The sequence below is a fragment of the Uloborus diversus genome, chromosome 9, assembly GCF_026930045.1.
Source record: "Uloborus diversus isolate 005 chromosome 9, Udiv.v.3.1, whole genome shotgun sequence".
Taxonomy (NCBI): domain Eukaryota; kingdom Metazoa; phylum Arthropoda; class Arachnida; order Araneae; family Uloboridae; genus Uloborus; species Uloborus diversus.
The window spans coordinates 146,669,952-146,695,845 of NC_072739.1; the positions used below are offsets into that span (position 1 = coordinate 146,669,952).

At 34.4% G+C, this 25,894-nt stretch overlaps 1 protein-coding gene across 1 annotated transcript in view; it reads left to right on the forward strand.

The window, feature by feature from the left end:
- Positions 1 to 1,279: 1,279 nt before the first annotated feature.
- Positions 1,280 to 25,894, forward strand: part of LOC129229309 (uncharacterized) — a 68,913-nt gene continuing 44,298 nt past the window's right edge. The window contains exon 1 of the mRNA XM_054863592.1: positions 1,280 to 1,498. The gene's annotated coding sequence lies outside the window, so the exon portion shown is untranslated. The remainder of the gene's footprint in view (positions 1,499 to 25,894) is intronic.

Below are 25,894 nucleotides of genomic sequence, written 5' to 3' on the forward strand. Positions count from 1 at the left end.
TAGCGAATTTAATCTATGATTAAAACTTGTAGTTAAAAGGCAAGTTTTAAGAATTTTTTAGAAAATATGGAAACTAGTGAAAAATGCAGTACTGTGGTAAGAGTTCAGTGTTGTAATCCATTGAAGAAAACAAATCATCGTGTTCGAGATAGAATAAACTGAGAAATGTCACATCTTGGATGACAGGTTCATTTCCACAAATACTTGATGGCTCCATGATTTGTGATCAGTGTAGAAAAGACCTAACTAAGTTAAAAAATACAGTGCCCATTAGTGAAAAAAATTCTGAAAATGAAGATTCTCCTGAGTTACAGGTGAATGTTCCAGACGAAGATCCAGTCTTTGCAACAAGTTCAGTGATTGTTCAGACACTAAATACTTCACTTCAAGAATTAGGTGTGTGTCCGATTGATAAGAAGAAAATAACTTCCAAGCAGTATGCTTCGACTAAAGTAAAAAAAATCTCCTCATCTATGAAACGTAAACTCTTTGTTGCTGCTGAAAATTATTCATCAGATAATGATACTGAAATTGACCAATCGGTTCTTCAAAATCTGAAAACCAACTTTTTGAATTGTACAAATAGATCAAAAAAAAATTATGATTCTCACATGTTTACTCGAGAAATGGAGTGTTAGGAAGATAGTGCGTGAGTTTAATGCTCCAAACTACTTAGTTCGACAGTCAAAACAAATTTTGAAAGAAAAAGGGTTTATGGAAGGTCCTAATCCAAAGCCAGGGAAGTGTTTATCAACAGAAACAGTCGAAACTGTGCATTCTTTTTACGAAAACGATCAAATTAGCCGCGCGATGCCAGGAATGAAAGATTGTGTAACAGTTACTCTGCCAGATGGAGACAAGAAAAAAAATGTCAAAAAGACTTATTTTGTGTAATCTAAAAGAAGCTTATAATCATTTCAAAGATAAGCACCCAAATATAAAAATTGGTTTTTCTAAATTCGCGGAATTAAAACCAAAACACTGTAAATTAGCTGGGCAGAGCGGCACACACTCTGTATGTGTGTGCACAACTCATCAAAACTCAAAACATAAAGTTGATGATGGAAAATGCTAAGCTAAATTCGGTACAGATGTGATATACCCCCCCCCCCCATTTGGCGACATCCGATTTTTTGCACAAAATTGAAATATTTTTCTCGCCAATGAGGCGATAAATTTTTAAGCATGGCATCCCTGGTGAAACTAACCTGTGGTTGGCAACGCGAAGGCAAACTTGTTCGAACTTGTTTACTTGGGTTCTTGGTTTTATGCAGGAGAGATACGTGTTGTTTTGTGCAATATACCTTACAGGAATGCTTATTTTGTGTTAGTTTAGATTCAGTAGTTGTGTTTTGAAGTAAAAACATTAGAAAATGCCAGTTTCTTCAAACTTGAAGGTTAATTAAAAGTTAACTCCAACGTGGTGTGTATCTGTAACGCGCCATTGTCAGATGATGTTTTGTTTTGGACTGAGTGTGAGGATTTATACCATAAAAAGGTAAGTTCTTTATTTTAGAATTCACATAAAAATTCTCACTTCGGAAATTCTTTGTTTTTTACAAATCCTTGAGGGGTTCTTGTAGCTTTTAACTTTATTTTTACTGTATGTTAATTAATTTTACAAAAATAGTTCGGTTATTTTGTTCTAAAAGTTAATTCTTATCGATGCCACGAATTATTTAGACATTAACGTGCCTCCTTTAGGTACTGAATTTTATGTTAACAATTGAAAGTTCTTTCGGTTGTACTCTTAAAAATGCTGAATTTTATTAATAAATCTGCACAATAATGGTGCATATTTCACACTTAAAACTGTGTCATTATTGTACACTGAACGGAAGGAGCCACCCTTGGGTGTACATACACATGAATATGCATAATATACATAAATATACATAATTGTGACCATACTCCGACTGTAATGTATATTAACAGTCGGAGGGATAACGGAGCGAGGTCCTGGCGAGCCAGAGGTCTCATAGTACTTTCGTAATGAGACCGAGGCAGGGCCGGCGAGCCGAGGTCTCATTACGAAAGTACTATGAGACCGAGGGCTCGTATCCCGGAGAAATGATGAAAAAACAATTAATGCATTAATTTCGACTTGTAATTAATACAATAATTTATTTCATTGTATTTTAATATGTTTACAAAAAACCCCGGCCCTGTACATTTTTGAAGCATATATTCGTGATGTTTTTTGTTGTGCTTTTATGTTGTTTTTATATATATTGTGTTTTGAAGTGCTTTGATCATGTTTTTTTATCTGATTTTTTCCTGTTGGCACTAAAAAAGCATCGCTAAGAACGATGTATGACATATGTCGTCATACATCGTTTTCTTGGCGACGCTTTCTTGGCGCTAACAGGAAAAAGTCGCCAAGGGTGGGGTATATCACATCAGTTCTCTAAATTCACTTACAGATGCTAACTTGAAAACCTACAAGGATTGTATTGCAAAGATGCTTTGTAACCCATCAACAATAGATTGCAACATGGGGAACTGTGAGTATTGCCCTGGAGAAACTGCTTTACGGAAAATTTTAGAAACTTCTTTTGAAAAAAACTTAATTGAAAAAGTTCAGTTTCGCCAATGGGTGTCAGTCGATCGCTGCAACCTAGAGATGTTTGAGAAAACTTCAGACGAATTTATAGATTTATTTTGCAGCAACATGCCTTCTTTAGTCCAACATGATTTTATTGCAAAGCAACAAGCATCATTCCTCAACAACATTAAAGAAAACATCAGAAAGTCAGAATTTGTAATTACATGTGATTTCTCTGAAAATTACAGCATAGTTTTACAGGATGAAGCCCAGAGCTACCACTGGACTAGTCAGCAGGTCACCATACATCCCTTTGTGATATACTTTAAGAACGGTAAAATTGAACACTTGAACTTCGTTGTCATTGACTGCCTAGAACACAATACAATCACAGTCTACACTTTTCTCAGGAAACTCATTCCTTATTTAACAAATAAGTTCCAAAAAATATCTATTACTTTTTAGACGGTTCTGGCGCACAATACAAAAATAAGAAAAATTTTTTGAACCTTTGTCTTCATCAGAAAGATTTCGGTATTGAAGCCGAGTGGCACTTTTCGGCCACGGCGCATGTAAAAGGGCCTTGTGATAGAGTAGGCGGTTCAATTAAGAGACTGGCAGCTCGAGCAAGTTTGCAGAGGCCATACGAAAACCAGATCCAAACACCAAGAGATCTTTTTGAGTGGGCAGTCAAAAATGTTCCAAAAGTAGATTTTGCCTTTTCCACACAAAAAGATTTACATTGAAACTGATAAGATTTTACATCCCCGATTTAAAGAAACCTTAACAATCAAAGGTACATAGCAGTTCCATTCGTTCATCCCTAAAAGTGGTTCAAAATTATTAGTGAAGTACTTTTCAAATGATACTCAGGTGTGGGAAAATGAGGTAACGAAATCTCCTGAGAAACTTACATTTGAAGATATAAGAGGCTACGTTACTGCCGTGTATGACAACAATTGGTGGCTTGGTTATGTATTAGAAAAAAACAAAGAACAAGATGAAGTTAAAATTGCTTTTCTTTATCCAAGTGGACCAACCAAATCTTTTTCCTACCCCAGGCATTCAGATGTAATGTGGGTCTCTGTTGTGAACATACTAACAAGAGTGGACCCTGTTACTCCAACAGGAAGAACTTACGCTCTTCTAGAAAATGATATAGACCAAACCCAATTGGCTTTTTCAAAATTTAAACAGTGAACTTCTGAACAAGGACCTCCTTCTTTACATAAAATCTGATTTATACTCAACAATTTCGCTTCTTTAACCTTTTTTAAGTTAGTAGTGATTTCTTATTTGTTTAAAATTAATATTTTTCGTTCTGTGTAAATTTTCAATGAAGTTAAAAAATTTCTCACCCTTCTATATCACTCATAAATGTAAAGGCTTATAAAATCTGTTAATTATTGTAAAGCTGTCGACTAATGATAACTATTCATGTATTCACCAAACAACAAAAGTATGTTCAACTTGTATTGTAGATTTCTAAAACATCATTATGTTATACAGAGCTAGCAGTTTTGCCCCAAAACCACAGTTTATAAATAGCCTAGAAATATAGGTTTTATGAATTTATTATGAGCACAGAGTGGTTATTTCATAAACAATTTAATGTATATTATATATAGGGTATATATAGTTTTATGTCAAACCTCTCTTATGGTGTGTCAAATGTCCCTCAAGTGGGGAGGTTTGACCCAGTTTGAACACTCTTGAAAAATCTTTAATAAAGAAAATAATTTTTAACTTAAATAAATAACAGCAATGTAAAAAGTTGCTTGGATATATTTCCTTTCGAAAAAAGTCAACCAGGAATTTTTTTTATTCAAACTTAAAAAAAAAAAAACCCTTAGTAAAAAGTGGGTCAAACCTCCCAGTTTCCGCTACTCAAGTGATTTTTCAAAAATCTTATATCACTACATTAAAATAATTATTATTTGTTCAAAACTGTTTTTATGAAAATTTTATTGTAAATGTTTATTGTATTTGTATTTCATACAGCATAAATTGATATAATTTTAAATTTTGGTATTTTATTTGCCTTAATTTTTACTAATATTTTTATAAGAAGAATTTAAAGTACAATATCTGTCATGAAAGCATTTACTACAATATATTTTACTACAATAAAGTAATTATTATTTGGTCAAAATCTGGTATTTAAGAAAAATAGGGGTCAGTAATATTTTTTTTGGCATAGATCCCATTACCATTTATCATAAAACTTTGTATGGCAGTTTATGAAAGTACTGTCTATTTATAGAATTTTTTTTGAAAATTTTAAAAGTGGTACTTTTTGAAAAAAATCAAAATCAAAAATTTAATTTGCACCAAAAAAAAACTTTTTTTACTACTACATAGGACATGTTGCATATCTCTTAAAAGAGCATTAAAAAAGCTACAAAACAACACCGGTCCCACCTCTCTAACTCAATTTTGACAGCTTTTAGAGCAATTTGAAAATTGCTTGTTTGTAGTTTTTTCATGATTTTTTGAAAACTTTACAAGGCCGTACACGAAAAACTATTCAAGATGAAATTTTGTATTTTTGTTATTCTTAGTGCCCACTATATGTGTGCCAAATTTTATCAAAATCTGAGGGGGTGAGGTAAAATGGGTGTGTTGAGTTGACATGGAATGACCCATATATTGAGGTAAGAACAACAATCAATGGAATGTATTCAATCCAGGGGTGATTGTGTTCTGGTATTTTACCGAATTGCCGGTATTTTCCGATGTATTTCCGGTATTTTTATGTCCGAAAATACCGGAATTATGTTTTTTTTTTTTGTTATGCTTTTATCTCCCTACCTCCGCAATTTTTTTAAATTATATAATACTCATCAAATATACCTGCAAGAGCCTTAAGATGGACACCTATCCCTTAAGATGGACAAATAAATGTCAAGATAATTTGTATAACACCAGCTCAAAAGTAACTTTGTAACCCATTAAAAATTTAATCACATGTACACACAATATTTTGACTCAGAACTATTTAATACTATGGCAAAGGTGCACTTAAGTAATAAGGGGTCAAAGATTGCCCCCCCCCCCTCCCATCTCGCTTTGAAACTTTTAGGTATTTTTTGATGAACTCACAATCACCCCTGTCAATCATATTAGGGATGTCTCAATAAATTAACTCCGGTAAATATTACAAAATTTGCTTCCTTAGTATTCAATGCAATTTTGTTGTAATATGTGTTGATCACAATTTTTGAGTACTCGTTGGAATAGTTGCAGGATTTTTCATTTTTCAAGGTTGGCAGGTCTAAAAATTAGCTGGATTTAAAAAATATTGATAAACATTATACATTTTGTACATAATACAATTGAGACTTAAATCATAACACTATGTTTTTGCTCATATTAATTTGAAAGGCGAAAACTATCTTATATAATTAAAAACTGTACGTATCTATTTATGTATGTCCGAGTTACTTCTCCCGGACGCCAGTAAACTGACCATCGATTCAGGTATCGATGAATTAGTAATCATCTTGTCTTTATGTTTAGCTATTTAGAATAATCCTCCAATAATAATTAGCAGAGATATCAATTAAAACCTATTAATTATGACAGATTTCGACATTAAGTCTCTAATTTTCGAAGACTTTTCTCCATTTAAATTATTATTCAGTGCTTCATCTCAACTTTCCATAACAATGTTTTTATTAAAATTTGTATCGTGAAGAAAATCATTGAGACCAAAGATCTGTTTTTGTTTTAAAGGATTCTCCTGTGTTATCGAGGGATTTAAAACGTTTATTTTTTTGGTTATTTTTCCATTATCTGTCTCAAAATTTTACAGATTTTTTTTTTTTTGTTCAAGCCTGATTGTTGAACACGCATCACTAAACATAACTATTATTTTCGAGGTGCACCGTGCAAAGTCGGTCGACGCAGCTAGATTTAAATATTTCTTGAACAAAACATAAACATCATTTAGGGTTGTTCCTCATTATGGATCTTTTCAGGTGTTATAAAAATTATATTACCTTTAAAGGAGGAAAATATTTTTTTGTAAAATTGCTTCAAAAACCTCAAGAATGAAGTAAAAAACTAGTTGTAAAAATACTGTAACGGATTCGGTGCGACTTCCACTTTCTTGAAATGAAAACACAGTTCTTGATAAAAACACAGGAAATTTATTTACACTATGTACAGGAAAGATCGTCAACAACTGCTAAATTATTCATCAGCAATTAAGCAATTATCACACAACACCGTAAACTCAACGTTTACACACGTATTTACTTCCAAATACGAAAACAACACAGCGAAATGCCTCGCTATAAACAGAGCTAATACACACTCTCAGTTCGAAATCTGAATCGAAACTCCCCTGTTTATCACGTGGGACGCCTTTATAAACATCGAAAGAAATCTCTCAAATATTCCACACGCTTCTCGAAATGTGTTGACCGTTATCAAATTTTATCAATGAAAAGAAAAGGAAATAGGGGATCGTATACTTTAGCGGAATGAAAAGGGGGTTGTATATTCATTACGGGAAACTATTTACAGGTTACGTTACTACAATAATTACTATTTACAGGATTTGTAACATTGCCCCCTTCCTAAGGACTGCACGTCCCGGGCAGTACAATCCCCAGAAAGGGTGCCAAACTTCTATCACAAGTTCACAATTATACACATTAATTAATAACTAACAGATACAGAAAACACAATAATAACAAGAAATATTACTAAACATTAAAAGCAAAAATTATCTACAACTTTTATGTTATCAACCATGGTTGTTTACGTAATACTCATGAACTATGGCCATAGTATGGGGCTAACTGATCATAATGTACAACCCTAGGTTTTGCATTAGGTGATTTTTGGATCCTCACTACGACGTCATTCAGTCGGTTAAGGACTTTGTAAGGTCCATCCCAATGCGACTGCAATTTGGGTGACAGACCTTTCCGTCGGATGGGATTCCATAACCAAACCTTGTCGCCCTCGTTGAATTCATGTCCAGTAGACCTTGTGTCGTATCGGGTCTTCATCTTCTCCGCCGCGATGTTGATTCGCTCTCGTGCGAAGTTATGAACGCCTTCCAACCGGGACTGGAGATCCTGGATGTACTCCTCAGGCGATGCAGGCGCATCCGGAGGACGACCGAAGACGAGATCACAAGGTAGCCGAAGCTCTCATCCGAAGAGCATCTGAGATGGGGCATATCCGGTAGTCTCGTGGACAGCACTGCGGTAGGCCAGCAGGAACAAAGGTAGCTTCTTGTCCCAATCCTGTTGATTTCTGGATACCATAAGCGAGAGATTTTTTAGGATTGTGCGGTTAAATCTCTCCACCATGCCGTCCTATTGTGGGTGTAGTGGTGTTGTCCTAGTTTTCTCAATTCCGAAAATTTGACATAGGCCCTTAAACACAGCAGAGATGAAATTCCTCCCTTGATCGGAATGAATCTGCAAAGGTGTTCCATATCTCGAGATCCAATGTTGGACTAGAGTCTCGGCTACGGTGGTAGCTTCTTGATCTGGAATGGGATATGCTTCCGGCCATTTGGTGAAGTAGTCGATGGAAACAAGAATGTATTTGTTCCCATCAGCAGTGCTTGGTAGAGGACCCAGGATGTCGATCCCAATTCGTTCGAAAGGAGCTCCAACGTTGTACAGATGTAGCTTCCCTCTGCTTCTCTTCTTCTGTCCTTTACGAGCAGCACAGGCGTCACAAGAATGGCACCACTTCTCCACGTCATCCTTCGCCTTGCTCCAGAAGAAGCGCACCCGAACTTTATTGAGGGTTTTCAAGACACCAAAATGTCCTCCAGTCGCACTACTATGTATTTCTTTCAGAACATCTGAAATCCTTGATCGGGGAAGTAGTAACTGCCACCTAGATGTTTTGCCGTCGTCAGATTCCCATTTCCGGTGTAGCACGCCGTTCCGTAAATGGAGCGAGTTCCATAAAGCCCAGTATATTTTTGTTGCAGGACTGAAGATGGAAACGTCCTGCCAGCTAGGTCGCCGATTGTCACTTTCCATGAACTCCAAAATTGGTTTTATGTCGGGGTCTTCAAGTTGATCTTTTCGAACTTGGTCGTCACTCCATGGATCAGGTTCTGATGATATTGGAGTCACTGTCACCTGATAGGCGGTAGGGCTAGTCGTTCCATACTGTTTCTCGATTCGGGAACAATAGTGGCAGTTCTCAGGACAGGGTCTCCTTGATAAAGCGTCAGCATTCCCGTGAGATAACCCTTTTCGATGCTTGATCTCCATGTCATATTCCTGGAGCCGCTGTATCCATCTGGCTATCTGGCCTTCCGGAAAGCCAAGTTAATGAGGCATGATCTGTCCGAAGCAGAAATTTTCGGCCGTAGAGGTAATGATGGAAGTGTTCTACAGCTTTCACTATGGCCAGTAACTCCTTTCTGGTGATGCAGTAATTTCGCTCCGACTTTGATAAGCATTTGCTCCAGTAAGCGATGACATGTTCATTTCCGTCAATTTCTTGGGATAAAACAGCTCCGATGCCTTCGTTGCTCGCATCAGTGTCCAGGACGAAGGATTTTTCAAGCTGAGGATAGGCGTTGATGTTAAAGCCTCCTTCAGTCGTAGAAATGCATCTTCGCATTCTTTGGACCATTCAAACTTTTGCTTGCTCTCCGTCAGCTTATGCAAAGGTCGTGCAATGTTGGAAAAACCCTTTACAAACTTCCTGTAGTACGTGCAGAGCCCCAGGAAACTTCGCAGCTGATGGATGTTTTCGGGACGACTCCAACTCTTGACCGCAGATACCTTTACTGGATCGGTTTGTACACCTTCAGAAGAGATGATGTGACCAAGGTAGTTCACTTCCCGGCGGAACAAATTACATTTGGACGGGCTTAACTTCAGATTAGCTTCCTTAAGCTTTTGCAGCACCTTCCTAAGATTTGCCAGATGTTCTTCGAAACTGCGTCCCACGATGATGATATCGTCTAAGTAGACCAGACAGGATTCGTAGGAAAGTCCTCTTAACACTGTCTCCATAAGACGCTCGAACGTAGCTGGTGCATTGCAGAGGCCGAAGGGCATCACTTTAAACTGCCATAAGCCTTGTCCAGTTGTAAACGCTGTCTTCTCTCGGTCATCAGGGTGTATCTCAACCTGCCAGTAGCCGCTCTTCAAGTCCAGGGTCGAAAACCACTTGTGTCCGAAAAGAGTGTCCAAGGTGTCGTCTATCCGTGGAAGAGGGTAACTGTCTTTCTTGGTGATTTCATTCAGCCGCCGGTAATCGACACAAAATCTGGTGGAGCCATCTTTCTTTTGGACCAAGACGATGGGAGACGCCCAAGGACTGGATGACGGTTCGATTACATCGTTCTCCTTCATCTCCTTCAGGAGGGTCTCAACCTCTTCCTTCTTGGCGAACGGTAGTCGTCTTGGATGCTGTTTAATAGGGAGGTGTTCTCCAGTGTAGATCCTATGCTGCGTTAAATTCGTCCTGCCCACATCCTCTGATGTAGATGAAAACAGATGCTTAAAGTCCTCCACCAATTGTTCCGCAGCAGTTCTTTGATCTTTCGATAATGTCGCACTCCCAATTAACTTCGATGTCAAGGACTCAGAAGACACAGTCTCCGGGGAATTGATTCTTCTATTGATGCAGTTTACTGGAGTACAAGTTGCTAACATTTCACCTTTCCGAATATTCTTTGGCCTTTCACTCACGTTGGCGACTCTTACAGGAATTACATCCTTAGAAAGGTCCACAAGCGTAGATGCTATCAGCACTCCTTTTAGATTATTGTTTAGGTTGGGGTATTCAATGAGTCCAAATCGAAAACTATTGCTTTCTTCAATGGAGCCAGGTATTAATGATTCTGACCTTGAGGGAATCGATAAATCTGTTTGGGCTATTATTTGATGAGCGGATTTTACATCACTTTCTGTGGGGAAAACGGCTATGTCTTCTCTCATCGAGTGCAGCTCATTAGTCTTGAAGTCGAGAGTGAAGTCATATTTCTTCAAAAAGTCCAATCCGAGAATGAAGGGGTCCGTGATATTAGCGACGAATGCCGTATGATGGTAGGTGGCATTCCCAAACACTATTTCCAAGTCCACTTTACCCTCAATCTCAATTTTGTCGCCTGTCAGAGTCTGGAGACTTACGCGTGGCGATGTCCACAACAGTTTCAATCCAAATTCACGAGCCACGCCTGTCCTAACGATTGTCACATTGGCTCCAGTGTCGACAATCAGTTTGCAAGGATTCCCATTTACATGTGCGTAAATGAAAAGTCCATCACTGCCACTACTAGTAGAGGAAATCTGCAGAGCTCTGGTGGAGGAGATCTCTTTCCCTCGCGTAGCTTGGCGAGCCGGACAACTCCTTCGCAGGTGTCCTTCACTACCGCATTTCCAGCACTTCTGCTCTTGTTTCTTTTGGGCTGTTATGCTGCTCAGATGTCTTGCCAAGTCACCAAGTTGTCTCTCGAGTTCAGCGAGGTGGGACGACCTGGAATCAGACTCATCAGCAGGGGCGTAGCTAAGGGGGGGGGGTTTGGGGACAAAAAACCCCCCGAAAAGTTAGTCTCAAAAAAAAAGAGAAAAAGAAGAGAGAAGAGAAAGAAAAAAAAAAGAAAAGGAAAAAATTCCAAGCGATTATATATATATATATATATATATATATATTTATATTTATATATATATTTATATATATATATATATATATATATATATATATATATATATATATTTATATATATATTATATATATATATATTATATATATATAAGAAGTAACCCCCCCCCCCCCCCCCCGAAAGTCGGGTCTAGCTACGCCACTGCTCATCAGCTTCCCGAGTCCATATTAGATGGCGATCCACACGGGTTGCACGAACTTTTCCCATCAAATGTGGCCAGTTTAATGGACGGTCGAGCAACAGATGTGGGAGCGCAAAACTGTACAGAGCTGCTTTCCGCCCTCGCCAATCTCCTTTCCATGTCTTTAATTATTTCTTCCTTAAATGAAGTAAATTTCTTGTCTTCTTCTTCCAACTTATTTTCCACATTGGCGATACGCTCTTCCACAGTATCAAATTTTTCTTGCAGAGCATCAACTTTATCTCCCATGTCGGTTAGTTGATTCTCCATCATGGTTTTCATCGACGTTAGGTCACTTTTTATTTCATCTTGACTTGTAGTAATTTTAGCAGTTAAATCACTATTTAACCGTTCTTGGTTAGTCGCTAATTCATTTTTCAATTGTTCTTGATTAGTCGCCAAACTTTCGGTCAAGTCACTTTTCACAACATTAATTGCTGCCAGAAGTTGTTTTAATTGGTCATCCATTGCGCGAGTAATCACCATAAAAACAAAGTCTATAAATTCAAACAGTCTTTATGAAAAAAAATTTCCAAAGTCACACTTACTCCAAGAAAGTCCAGAAGAATACCCACGTTGGGCGCCAAATTGTAACGGATTCGGTGCGACTTCCACTTTCTTGAAATGAAAACACAGTTCTTGATAAAAACACAGGAAATTTATTTACACTATGTACAGGAAAGATCGTCAACAACTGCTAAATTATTCATCAGCAATTAAGCAATTATCACACAACACCGTAAACTCAACGTTTACACACGTATTTACTTCCAAATACGAAAACAACACAGCGAAATGCCTCGCTATAAACAGAGCTAATACACACTCTCAGTTCGAAATCTGAATCGAAACTCCCCTGTTTATCACGTGGGACGCCTTTATAAACATCGAAATAAATCTCTCAGATATTCCACACGCTTCTCGAAATGCGTTGACCGTTATCAAATTTTATCAATGAAAAGAAAAGGAAATAGGGGGTCGTATACTTTAGCGGAATGAAAAGGGGGTTGTATATTCATTACGGGAAACTATTTACAGGTTACGTTACTACAATAATTACTATTTACAGGATTTGTAACAATACAGTACAACTTCAGTTTAATTATACATTTCACTGCATTGAATCTATAGGCTATGCGATTTAACCATATCCTTGATTTAACGATAATTTTTTACATTTCCTGTATTTGAATAAATCTTCCTTGGATATTTTAATGGGTATACATTTATTTATATTGCTCTAATTTACAACTTATTGGTTTGGATTTTCATTTCAGGTCATAGAAATCTTAAATATGAGTAACTATCTTTGTATGACCAAAAAAAAAAACAAAAAATCTGGATATTCTGGCTCAACATTTTATTTTATGTAGTAAAAATGTTTCTGTACATGAGAAAATTATACACATTCTTATACTTTTGTTATGTGTTTGCTCTCATGTACTATATTAAAATTGCTTTAATGAAATATAATTTCTTTTTACAACAGCATTTCTTAATTTCTTTGATTAGTGGAACCCTTTTTAATGCTCACTTTTTTCGTGTAACCCGTGGTGTGTCAATAGTTTGCAGTGATGTAGCCAGTATTTTGTTTGGAGAATGCCCAGGTTCTTACTTTAAAGAGACTATCATATTAACAATTCCTTATTAAATCGTTAATGAAATGCACATGATTATTGATCATTTTAATTATTGATGATTGCTAGTTATTATTTCTTATTGTAAAATACCAGTACTTTCCTGTTTGTGGTTCTGAGAAATACTCTGAATTTTTAAAAGGTATAAATAACATCAGAATTTATGCATGAGTTATACGATAAAATATCTTCTTAATTAGGAAAAGAAATACTGATGGGCTTTACCGACAAAAATGAAAAAATTCACTCAGTAAATTTACGTAAAGAAAAGTTTTTAAACCTTAAAATTAAAAATTTTAAAATCTCTTTTTTTTTTAAACATTTTTTTTGCAAATCAGAGCTTTTGATGTCATTGTGTGTTCCCTCACACAGAATTAGAGTAGCTGTTTTTATACTAAACTATTTAGACCCTCGTGACCAGTACTCCACCTTAAATTGGTCATAACTCGTTGTTAAAATTGTCCTTTCAGCTGCTGCCGTATATATTTTTCACTCCAGAGTCTCCCGTACCTGCCACTATTTGTGGCTTAACAAGTTGGATGGAACCCTGAAGACAGCTCTGATTTTTTTTGAACCATACCAATAACCGAGCAATACCTGGTCCAGCACCCCCAGAGATATTGTTTCACTTGGAGGACTTTGGGACCACAAGCTATTTAACATAACCCCAGTCACCATTAATGAAGACGGTGGATCTTTGATCCAGCAAGGATTGAATCTGGGACCCTCCGTTCAAAAGAATGATGCTTTACTGATCAGGCCACCACGGCCTTGCCATAGATACTGGGAGAGTGGCTAGTATCAAGGGCAAAATATTTGAAATTGGTGTCAAAAATCGTAACTTATGGCAATATTTGATAATGGAGAGGGATTTGGGGTGCTTTTCCAAAATTTGTTCAACCCAAATTACACCCAAAGACGTGAACGGAATGGGTCTATTCGGCGCGAACCATTTCAAAAGATTTGCTCAAAAATATTTAGCTTGGTGGTGGAGGTTCTTCAGTATGTTAAATTAAATTTTTTCATAGATGGACAAAAAATGTTTAAAGCTAATTATTGAAGATGAATCGCGCGACTTCTGGTAACGCACCAATTTGACAACGACATTGTAAAGATCAAGATTCACGGTCACCACTCGCCACGTGGCGACCTAAAAAAACATCCTCAGTCGCCATTTTCCCCCTGTTGTTCCTAAAAAAAAAATCTTGGAATGAACACTAATTATCCTCAAACTCAAGAAGGTGGAAGAAATAAAATCTCTTTGGAAGCATATGCCTGAGGATAGACACATCAAGAAAGATCGTTTTTTGACCGGAACGGCCATACTTTTCAGTTACGTGTGAAACATAGACGCCATAATAAAGTCAGAACAAACAACGTAAGTAGAAGCACAAATTTGTAAATTACCGCAGACATGTGTTTCGGCGTTACAGGGAACGCCTTTTTCAATGCAAAAAATAATGAGTTTATGGATGAAAAGACATCCGACAAAAGCTGATTTTGTCGGATGTCTTTTCATCCATAAGCTCATTATTTTTTGCATTGAAAAAGGCGTTCCCTGTAACGCCGAAACACGTGTCTGCGGTAATTTACAAATTTGTGCTTCTACTTACGTTGTTTGTTCTGACTTTACTATTCAGCACAAAGGTATTTATTTATCTTATAGACGCCATATTTGATCACTCACAAAATGGGAGTAGGCATAGCACTTAAGTGCTTAAGTTTGCAAAAACAAAGCAGAATTTGATGTTTGTTCAAATGCAAACCAATGAAAATAACGCAAAATGTGCTGTAAAGCATTTTATTTATTATTATTTTTTTTTAAATTATTTGAAAGTTTACTTGATAAATGAAAATTTTTGTATATAAAATGTGATCTTATCCTTATTGCATAGGAAGCTAATGTACTAAAAGCTATAACAGTTCAATTAACTTGATGTTTAATGAGGATTTTACATTTTATAACTATTTTTATGATGCACATTCAAAAACCTAAATCTTAATTTTTAGCGCAGTCGATATATTTGGTCACTTCCGAGATGGAAGTAGACAAAATTCTTTAAGTGCCTAAGTTCCCAAAAATAGAATTGGATGTCTATTGCAATCCCAATAGCAGAAACTTTCCAACCAGTATGCGACACTATTTTAGGCAGTTGAAAGTTAGGCATCTGCAGCATTATTATTAGTTTTATTTTAAGTTTTCATAAAATAGACAAGTCCCTTGTAGAGGTCAAGACTCAAATTTTCCAACCCTAAAAACTTAATGGCTACCACTGTCACCGAGTTAAAAGTATAAAAAAAAAAGGGGGGGGGGAGGGCTTTCACTCTTTTCTTAAAAATGAATAGAACTCTGCTCACTATGAGAAACACTTATTCAATACATAATTATTTAAATATGGAAAATTTAAATTAAAATAGGCTTTAGAATTTTTTTAAAAATGGATAAATAAATAAATTAGTAAATTAGAACTTGGCAGGACACTGCATTGCATGTTTTAATTTATAGCAAAGCTTCCAAAGCAATGGGGATCAAATACAATTGTACAGAAAATCATTCACATTTTTCATGAAAATAATTTGCAAAAAAATATGGATGTTGTATATTTTATGTTATCTTCAATAGTTTGTAACGATGCAAACATCCAATTCCGTTTTTAGAAACTAAAGCAAGCAATAGTCTCATCTGTTTCCATCTTGCAACTGACCAAACATGGCGTCTCCGCGAATAATTCATGATTATAAATAAATTTTTGAATTTGTTACGTTAAAGTAGCAATACATTCAAAAACCTTAAAAAACTACAGTTTAGATGAAATAGTCAGTTTTTAGCACATTAGATTCTAAAGCAATGAAGATAAGATAATGTTCTAAAGATAAAATTTTGCATTTTTCAAGACAATAATTAAGAATTATTCAAAAACAATGGCACATTTTTCATTATTTTCATCAGTTTGCATTGCGATGAACATCCTATTCCGTTTATGAAAACGTAGGCACTTAAAGAGTTTTGCATACCATATTGGGAATGACCAAACATGGCCACTAACGAAGAAAATTAAAAAATATATTTCTGAGTTTGTAGCAAAAATAGCTTAAAAATAAAATCCTCATGAGGCTATACTTTAGTTGAAAAGTTTTTTGCTTCCAAAGCAATGAGGAAAAGGTGAAATTTTAAATATAACATTTTTCATTTCTCAAGAAAATTACTTTAAACTGGGGCTACTTGAGCCTCCAGGGGCTACTTAAACCCATGAGAAAAAAAATGTTTAAAATCCATCCTGGTTCTATAAAACTCAATGTATAGACTCAAAAAACCTTCTCCATGACATGTAGCAGTACTAGACAGAGGCTGGAACATTAAACAAAGTTTCTGCTATTCCCGCCTTTTTCTGATTGAGGCTATGATTGAAAGTTGTCTAAACAGTAGTTTTTAGTGTCTGCAAACTTTAAACATGTAAGTTCAAGGAAACATCTGATATCATCAATGTAAAGATAGTTTTATGTTTCCATTTTTTTTCGTAATAAAATAACAGTGTTTTAAGGTTATAGCTATATAATTAACACAGTAACTAATATAAGTTAGCAAAAGTGCACTGGTTGCCTTAAAATGGGGCTATTTGAACCCAGCGTTCAAGCAGCCCCAAACCACATTTCATCACTAAATTATGTTAAGTAAGGTTCGTAATCTTTTAAAATAAAGAGGTTAGCTACAATTTATACCCAATAACTTGCAGATCTGGTGATAAAAAGGGTCCGAAAGTAAAAGAGAACCCTTTGAAGTAGGAAATATGTGGATTATTAAGAGGAAAAATTGCAATTGTGTCCAGATTCAATTTATTCCAGAGAAATGTCTTAGAGAGTGGCATCAGCCCATTTTGACCTAAGTATATCAACTCGGAAAAGGAAATTAAAAGATCATTCACAAAACATTCCTGGGCATCCTGTAGTATTTGTAGTGAAGAAGAGCAGGTATTAAATAATGTCAGACAAAAAAAAAGTTTGCATTCTTTCTAAAGTTTAAATAATGAGCATTTTAATTGGCTTTAGCTATAGTCAGATTACATTTCTATTTGAGAAATTATGTTTACCTAAAAATACGCTTTTATAAATGAACGTTGATTTCATATTAATTTATATAAATAATTTTCAATTTATATAAATATTTTGCTCACTAGAATGTATTTTTGAGTTTTCTTTCAAAATCATTGGTCCTTCTTGATACCACCACCTGTTTTACAGTTTTTTCGCTGAGTGGGACCAAGTAGCCTCAGCGCGGGGCTACTTGAAGCCAATTTTTAAAAATAGAAAAAAAAATATAAAGAGTTGAAATTGTAGTTTAAAAAAGGCTTCAGGTGGTAGCAGAGCGTCTGAAAAGTGGTAAAAACAAGGTTATCAGTGCATATTATGGTTTAACCAAAAAATCAGTGAAAACTCAATAAAATATGAATTTTCGGGTCCAAGTTGCCCCAGTTTATGGTACTTTAAAAAAAATGATTTTCTGCACATTTTAGTTATTTTCATTCGTTTGCAGTTCAATGAAACATCCAATTCTGCTTTGTTTTTGAAAACTTTGGCACTTAAGCATCTTGAGTACTTCAATTTTGTGAATGGCCAAATACGGCGACTATGTTTCAAGCTGAAATAATTCTGAAGCATCCAACACTTTTCTGGTCACAAAATGATCTTTGCCACAAGTTTTATTTATTTTTTTTTTCTTTTATTAGTTTTTATTTCTTTCTTTTTGTTTGGTAAAATTATCTGCAGGCCGCAGAAAAATCTGCGACACACGTCTCATGTCTCGCAGTTTCTGCTACCAGTATTGAAATACAATGCCAACTATTGAACATTCTGCAAAATGTGCTGTATTTCCCCCCCCCCCCCCCCCCCCCCCCGGATATTATTTTCTTGAAAAATGCAAAAATTTTTCCTTCAAATTTTATCTCCAGAATATTATTTTATCTGTATTGCCTCAGACGCTAATGTACTAAAAACCAAATCTTTCATCTAAATTATTGTTTTTCGAGGGTTTTTAATTATTAAAATTACTTTCATATCTTAAATACTTCACGTAGTCGCCATGTTTGGTCATTCGCAAGATGGAAGCGGACAAGATTATTTAATTGCCTAAGTTTGCAAAAACAGAATTGGATGTATATCTCACTGCAAACTACTGAAAATAACATAATCAGGGCCTGAAAGTATGTTGTTGGTTTTTTTTTTTTTTTAATATTTTCTGGAAAAGTGAAATTTTATCAGCAAAATTGTATTTGTAAATTTCATCTAAAATGCAGTTTTCTGCCGACTTTTCATTGATTTATTTATCTACTTATTTTGAAGAAAAAAGAAAACAAAATCAATATTTATAGCTTTTAAAATGTAATTCTAAAAAGTTCTATTTATTTGTTTTTTCATTGAAAGTAGTGCTCCTCTCTCAATTTGTACTTCAACACTCGGCGGCAGTGGTGGCTACCAAGTTTTTTGGGTCTAGTGGCCACTTAGAAATTTTCTGAATCTTGACCTTTACGACATTGTCGACAAGTTTTATGAAGTTGTATTTTTAAAGATGTATTTTCTTTTCTTTTTTATTATCTTTACTAATATTATAAAAAGAGAGGGCGAATTTTGTGTGTTTATATGTTCGAGGTAATCTCCGGAACCACTGCACCTATTTGAAAAGTTCTTTCGCTACATGAAAGGTGCTTTCTTACTGATTAACATAGGCTATAATTCGAAAAAATCCGATAAATAGTTCTTTTTTTATTCAAATATAGGCTTAAATTTCACGGAAATTGCCTATCATTGGTTATTAAAGGGGGGAAAAGTTACTTGCGCACATTAATATAATGTATCGTTAAAAAGGGTAAAATGTTCTGCGTTCTAAACAATTTATTTCAATGCTCTAACTCGATTACAATGGGAGTAATTTGCGTTTTTAGCTCAAACTTTTTTAGGCTTAGCTGAAATTTAGGCACTACTTTCTTCATTAAATCTATCAATAAAAAGTGAAGGAATTGTCTCACAGTTTTCTTTTTGACAGCATTGGAAAAAGCGAGATTTTCTACTCCAGATTTCTCTCGACCTTTGGTCGAAAAAATTAGCTCCTATCTTCAAAGGAAAAAAGTTACAAGTGTTTTTAAATCAATTTCGAAATATGTCATTTTGATTCAGGTTATCAACCATTTTATTTTCGCGTTTCCATGGTTACGCTTTTTGAATCCATTGCTTATTTCTTTATTTTGCATCTTATTTCTTAAACTTATTTTATTTCATGTTTCCATGGTTACGCTTTTAAAATCCATCTTTCGCATTTTAATTTCTTAAAAGTATATTAATATCTGTCGTCATTGTTTGGAAGGGTAATTTTGCATGGTGTTTTTTTTTTATTTAAGTTATTGTTAAAGTTATTAAGTTATTCTTTTATAATTAATTGTTGAATATATCACTTGACACAATTTTTGTTCTCAAGGTAGACCGGGCGAAGCCGGGCAATGCAGCTCTTAATAGATAAAGATTTGAAAGCTACTGTAAATGTGATTTTATACCTTTTTGTTTGTTTGGCGAAACATTTATTATTGCCAAAGAAAAAACATCCGCTTCACTTGCAAAAAGGGCTGGGTTCCGGTAGCTGGGTCGCTTGGCACGTTAGGCTCTGAGCAGGTTCAGTCTAGGATTATTGTTTTAAAGCAACTGTTGATGTAATTCATTGTTTTGGCAATTTGTTTTTAAAGAAAAACTTGATTTGTTTTTATCCGAGTGAAATGTACAACATTTTCTTCTTTTTTTCTGACAATGATTTCCACGGGATGTTTTTTTTTTTTGTTCGACAGATGGATTATGATAGCGTGGTTGGTGGGCAAGTTTGGCGATAAACAATAGAGCTGCGGAATTATTTTTACATTTGAAATACAGTGAAACCTGTGTAAGTTGACCACTTGCGGTGCAGTACTTTGGTGGTCAACTTAGACAGGTGATCAACTTATAAAGGGGGTAATGATTTTTTCTTTTTTTGTCATTTCTTGCACCATGTATTCATTTTTTGACTAATTGACACTTACTCTTTCCGTTCAACTCACTTTCATTGTTTAACATTACTTTGAAGCAATAATTTAAAATGTTATTCAAATATTTTTAGAGGTTATTTTCTCAGAATGACGTATAATGTGTCATGTAAATTTAAAATTTCAGTAAATTGATCAAAAAAAGAAGAATATCATTGTTTATAAAATGTTATTTGATATTAACAGTTCCTAAAAATTCATAGCTAATCAAAAATAACAAATTTTTTGATTATTTTTTTTCTCATATACATTTAATACATTTATAACCATGATGATCTACTTTTCAACAAAATAACTCCTTATTGAAGTTTGGCGCTCTTATTAGACACTAGTTTTGGAAATGTGTCAGCGAATTTTCTCTGGATTTCTCCCTTTTCAATTAATTTTAATATTTCATACTTTTTATCAATCTCAAGTTCAACTAATTTTCTTTTTGAAGCCATTTTATGTAAAATTATAACACAAAGAGCAACAAACTGGACTCTCATCTCTATAAGGCAGTTGAAAATGAAAATGTCCTATTTTTTAATCCCTTGCACCAGAAATACTGCAATGCAAGTAACTTTTACTCTAGCACAATTCCAGTGTTGCCAAAAAATATTGCAACTGGAAAAAAATACTTTGTACTTTTCTACTGACATATGTTTTCATTGAACAGAGAGTACAAAAGGTAAACTCAAATAGAACAACAAAAGAAAAACAAGTTTGGAGAATCTGGTTCTTAGTAGTTTTCCAATGTGGTTAAACTTACAAGGAGATTTAGTTATGCTGCTGTTTTATTTAGTTGGTAAAATGCTGGTCTGGCATCAAAAATATTCTTGGAAAGCTATAAAAAAATAATAAAATAATTTGCTAAATTAAGTTTTAAAAAATAAACCAAGTGGTCAACTTACAAAGGGTTTTTTACATTACTCCAAACCAAATTTGGGGTACATTAGTGGTCAAGATAGACAGGTGGTCAAGATAGAAAGGTGATCAAGATAGAAAGGTGGTCAAGTTACAGAGGTTTTCCTTCATTATACGAGATAGGAATAATTCCGTTCCTGACAAAAGTGGTCATCATAGACAGGTGGTCAACTTTACAGGTTTTACTGTATATTGTTTGATATCTCTTAATGTTTATTTGGCAAAATATTTTAAATTACAGTAAAAACAGCTTCACTCGCTAAATAGAGTTTTAAAGCAACTGTAAATCTAATTTAATGATTTAACGAAAAGTTTTAAATTCCAAAGAAACTTAAATAGTTTTTTTTTTTTTTTGAAAAGGTGTGTTCGCATTTTATACAAAGAAAAACTATCATTTCACATCAGAGGGGGAGGGGGCGTCAATTTTTTTTATTCAATGAACTTCCATTAAATTTTTAGCACGGGCATCACTGTATGGGTACTGCTAGTTAATTGATAAAATAAAAGTTTAAAAACATCTTCACTATTTTTGGAAGTAGATAAGAAGGAAGGAGACAGTATTGACAATTTTCTATGCAATTTAAATTTAAAACTCATTAAATTTAAATTGAATTTTTTTCATTGCTAATTGTTTAATCGTGCACTTACTTAAATGTCTTCACCATCATCATAATTGGCACGACAGCCCGTTGTTGGCCATGACCTTCTTTAGTAGATCCCGCCCAGCTGTCCTCCTCTTAGCCGTTGACCTCCAGTTTTATATTTTAATGATGTCAAAATCAGTATCCACACAGTCAACCCATCTCTTTTTTGGTCTACCCCTTGGTCGCTGTCCAAAAGGGACTGCATTGAAGACCTTCAGCGCAGCTCTATCATATTCCATTCTCGAAAGATGACCAGCCCATCTCATTCTGTTTAGTTTGGAAAATTTCGAAATATCAATGTCTTTAAAAAGTTTATAAAGTTCAAAATTGTATCTCCGTTGCCAATTTCCAGTCATTGATACCACCAAAAATAGTGCGTAGCACTTTCCTTTCGAAGATTGTCAGCATTTTCTCTTCCTTTGCTGTTAATGACCATGTTTCAGAAGCATGTTTCAGAATTTTTATATAAAGATAAGACTTAAATGTCTTATCTTTATATAAAAATTAAAAACTGTCTACTAATAAGATGATGAATTTTTCATATTTGTCATTGGCAACAGTTAACTTGTGGAGAAAATCACTCATAACCCTGCTCTCTATATTAAGTTTGTAGCATGCTTTAAACACAGGATAGACAAGAAAAAACTACAAGGTACAAATAATATTTATTATGTAAAGATTATTCTTATTATATGTACAGCAAAATACGTTTAACACGAAAATGCTTAACATGAAAAATCGGTTTACGCAAACAGGTATGGCGATCTGGACTGGATACGCGCTTTTAAAACATAAATCTTAACATGAAATGTTTTTCTGATCCTTTCAGCTTCTTGTTAAACACTTTCCACTGCACTGCTTTGTTTCATCAAGACTAATATAATGTATAAAAATATTTTAAGCTTTTTTTTCCCCTATAAGTGTTCTATAACACCAAATTGTTGACTAAATATTTAGTAACAAAAAAAGTAATAATATTAATAATAAAATCACATTTAAAAAATAATAATTTTCAATAAATCTATAAATCAATTACAGAAATAATAACTATGTTTAAAACGAATTTCAAGAATAAATAATTTTTTACTCAATAAAAAAAAATATCAAACATTGCCCTAAATTTACCTTGATGTCCATACATGGGTTTGCGACAGTTAAGTCTAGCTTTTTAGTTAGTTCAAAAAGTTTTTTCATGTAAAGAAGACTGATGAAATTATTTCCAATAGCTGCTACAGCAAAGAATCACCACAGAAACACAAAACTGGATCAGCCTTGATAAAAAAAATTGAGGTAAGACTGGTATTGCCAATATTTACTAGTTTTAAGAAATTTTTCTTACGAGGATCACATATGCTCCCCTCTCTGTTTAACAACGGCTTTTCACGGTCCCAGATGGTGCACTTTTAGATGGTCCCAGTTTTAAAAGCATTCTATTTAAAGACAATTTCTACTTAAGAGCGATTTTTTGTGGTCCCTTGAAAGTCATTAAACAGAGAGCCAACTGTATGTAAATGTAAGGTAACTATTTACATTTGTTCTTCTTTTTTGTAGGATTAGAATTTTTTTTGAAGTGTATTATTGGGGATGGCAAAGTTTAAATGGACAGATACATCTGTGCTCATGACTGAAAACTAATTTTTTATTGTGGAGGGGATAGATGCTCTTCCCATCAAGGTCTTTGCCATCCCCCCACTTTTTGTTCACCCACTTCTAACATTTGGAGTTTATGTTGATCCCGGCATCCCTACACAATTTGCTAGCATTTCTTTTGTTCTGGGAACTTCTGTAATGTGCATTACAAGTTCAAAGATGCCAGGAATTCGTTATCCAGTCGAAGTTCCTTATAACAAGCCCAGATTTAGCTGAGAGATCAGAACAATTAGATTGGTGCACAAGGGAACATGACTTGCTTTTAATGAGCAAAAAATCCCTTACAGCTATCAATACTTTTGTGATTCATAAAATTTCTGCCGACTTTCAGCGTAGCTTTTTCTTTCTCGAAAAAATTCTCTTAACATATTCTGTTGTAAACCAAAAGTTAGTGATGAGTCATAAAAAATGAGAACAACTGATGAAGGTCCTTATTTTTGAATTTGTGGAGTACTGAAATATTTGAAAAACTAAAACTTTGTTGATATCTATGTTATCACTTTCAAGAATATTATAGCTCAAATTCAAGCTAATGCAAGTGAAAGAAAAAGAAAATGTGACAAATTTGCAGCTGAACAACCCTTAACATATTCAATGACTTGGTATGCAGAAAAACTTTAAACTTAATTCAAAGCGAGTGGTGCAAATGCTATGAGTATTCCTCAAAAACTGCAACACAAAAAAGAAACAATAAGAAAGTTTAAAGCAAAATTACCAACTACTAAGGTACTTTACTGAAATTTTAAAAAAAAAAAGCTAGAGTACATATGAATTTTTATGATTCTTTCCTGAACTCATTTTTTTTATGAGCAATCGTTTATAACGAAGAAATTGCAGTACCTTCATGCTTGTTACTGGCTGATTAGACAACTTGTACTAAAAATTAGGCATACATTGGATGAGATTATGTCTATTTTAAACAAGATTTCTTCTTAGCAATCATGTTCAGTCTGTAGCCTAAAGTTGGCTACTGCTTCTTTACAGGAATTTTGGTTGTAGATCTTCCAGAAATCTAGGATACCTTCCCAGGTATCACCTTCATTTTAGTTATTATGATGGTGGTGGTAAACTCATTGAAAATGCTGTCATGTTATTCCAGAAAAGAGTTTGCTACTCATAGGCATAGGCGGATTTAGGATTGAGTTCCTGGGGGGGGGGGCAGGATTTTTTTCTTTTTTTAGTAACATTTTTATTGCCCCCCACTCCCATGTTTTTGTCTGTTTCCTGTGCTGCATAAGTCCATGCTTTACTTTTTTGTGTGTCATTTTCATTAATGCGTGTTTTCATGTTGTCCTTTTTGAATTGACCTTAAGAGAGGGAGCTGGTATCAAGAGTGACGCAGGGCTTCCTTTTAAGTGGAAAATAGAATATCTCCAATTTTAGGGTGCCGGGGGTTTTTCCCCCAGAAGAAATTTTGTAAAATAGATATAAAATTCGGCATTTTGAAGCCTTATGAAGGTTAATTGGATAGACATAGAAATTGATAACTAGATTATACAGTTGTACAGTATTGTTCAAACTTTGTAAGAAACTGCCTTTTTAAGTTTGAAAGAAAAAATAAAGTATAGATTTCTCATTACAACCTTTTTTACTTATAAGTAGTGCAGAAAACAAAAAGAAACAGGTAGTTTATCATTTTTTTTTCTCCTGGCTAAACAGATTAACAATATGCAATAGAAGTAATTGGATCCCACTTTGCTTAGGATTTTCAAAGACTTTGCTAACTAGCTCATTACGCAACTTTTGCGCGCTATCCAAAAATTGATTTCGAAAAAAAAATTTCGGCCCACCCTAATGAACATTCCTGTATTCTGAACGCTATTTTTAACCCCGTTCAATTATTACATTTCTAAACACTGAACATGTTCATAATCGGTACTCGAGAATTCCTATAAATGAAATTGGAAAGTCAGAAACACATTCACAATTTTATTACAGGCAAAGATGGAGAGAGGGAGAAGAAAAATCTTTCCCTGGATATTACTAATTACTGCATCACATAAAATCTTATCTAATTATTTTCAAGGACTCTAGAATTAATAAAATTATTTAACGCACTTCATTTCTACTTTCCAGTCTCTGATATTTTAGTACTTGATAGTAAATTTTTACAGTCCTGTTCTAACTTTGTGAGAAATAGCTATTTTAAATTTAAAAGAAAAAAGAAACCATAGATTTCTCATGACAACTTTTTTTCAGTTGCAAGTAGGGAAGAAAACGAAAAGAAATAGAAGTAGTGTGTATTTTTTTCCGTGCTAAACAGATAGACAATATGCAGAAGTAAGATAAAAGTATTCAGTACAAAAAATTTCCAAAATACTGCATTCGGGATTGAATAAATAGCAAGATATGAAACATGTGAGTCACAAAAATTTTATTTCAAATAATATTTTACAAATGTGAGAATTTATGATGTATCATGATGTATGATGATTAATGTATCATGATTTTTACATTTTTAATACAGGATGTGGCAAGGAGCTGAATTTGATATACTTTGGCATCTCTCCCCCTCTAACATTTGTTAGGAATTTTAAAGTTTGTAGCCACACGTTTAAAAATATTCAAGGTTTTCAAGCACTTAAAAATGAAATTAGTTTTTTCAAGCAAT